Source organism: Trichechus manatus, unplaced genomic scaffold (assembly GCF_000243295.1).
Source record: "Trichechus manatus latirostris isolate Lorelei unplaced genomic scaffold, TriManLat1.0 scaffold00020, whole genome shotgun sequence".
In the NCBI taxonomy this organism is placed as follows: domain Eukaryota; kingdom Metazoa; phylum Chordata; class Mammalia; order Sirenia; family Trichechidae; genus Trichechus; species Trichechus manatus.
In genome coordinates this window covers 10,579,773-10,580,996 of record NW_004443956.1, presented here as the reverse complement: position 1 = coordinate 10,580,996, position 1,224 = coordinate 10,579,773, and the positions used below count along the sequence as shown (strand labels likewise).

At 42.4% G+C, this 1,224-nt stretch overlaps 1 protein-coding gene and 1 pseudogene across 4 annotated transcripts in view; both read right to left on the bottom strand.

Annotated features, from left to right (window-relative positions):
- SUCLG2 (succinate-CoA ligase GDP-forming subunit beta) overlaps positions 1 to 1,224 on the bottom strand; it is a 363,960-nt gene that overhangs the window by 101,669 nt on the left and 261,067 nt on the right. The window lies entirely within an intron of this gene.
- Positions 23 to 1,224, bottom strand: part of LOC105756072 (solute carrier family 2, facilitated glucose transporter member 8 pseudogene) — a 23,197-nt pseudogene continuing 21,995 nt past the window's right edge.

The window sequence follows — 1,224 nt, the reverse complement described above, 5'->3', positions numbered from 1 at the left end:
CCCCTGGGGCCTGGTTGCAGCAGGGGTTAGGGGCTAGCTTTGTCCCGTGAAGCTCAAAGCCGGCCCAGCTAGGAGGGGCAGTCACGCACAAGAAGGAGCAGTTACCACCCCTCAGAATGGGCTGTGATTTGTTTCAAAGTCTTTCCCTTGGTTTCAGGGATACAGAACAGAGTGAAGAGGACGCCAAAGATGCAGAGGGGCCTGAGGACCTCCATGAGGCTACTGAACTCGTCACCAGAATTGCCATGAGCCAGTCAGTGAGGACAGAGATGCTGGTGGCCACACCCATAAAGTGCAGAGGGAAGATCTCTGACGTAAGTAGCCAGGGGATGCGCCCGTAGCTCACAGTGAAGCCACTGATGAAAAAGCACATGCTTCCCACAGCCAAACAGGCCAGCCCTGCACTGGCATTGGCAGGCTCCATGGAGATGGGTGCCAAGAGGCCCATGTGCAAGAAGCAGTTGGGGCCACTCTGGGTCAGCTTGAAGTAGGTACCCAGTGTGCTAGTGCTGATCACCGTGATCACACCCAACAAGGTCAGGAGAGCCTCTGACCGGCTCTGTCCATGATAAGAGCTGACACGGAGGTGAATAGCACCTGGATGACGCCCACGATGACCGAGGCCAGCTGATCACATTACAGTGACAGCAAAAAGATGGAAAGCCATCTAATGTCTAACAATATGAAAATGACTAAATATATAACAGTATATTCATATAACGGAATATGATACATCTACTAAAAGTCTTGTTGCAAAAAAGTATTTAATGATGTGGTAAAATGATTTCAGTATACTGTTAAGTGGAAAAAAAGTATGATTCCAATTTTAATTTCAAATATATGTGTGTTTATACCAAAAAAAAAAAACAACAACACTAAAGCAGACTGGTCCAATATTAGTAACAGTTACCTCTGAGCAGGGGGGTTATGGAGGATTTTATTTTATTCTTTGCGCTTTTTTGTATTCCAAATTTTGTATAATGACCATGTATTAAATTATGGAACTGAATTATTTTTAGGAAATGCAACAGATCTCATAGATACTTATTTCTCAACTTCGTGATTTTTTTTTTTTAAGGAATTAGTGATGAAGAATAAAAATTTATTTAGAATTCCAAAAAGAATGAATGTTAAAGAATATGTTTTAGACACCATTAAAAAATTCCTTCTGCACCAAGCTACCAGTTATTTATTAAGACTTTTTCACTATAACTACAAAGCACA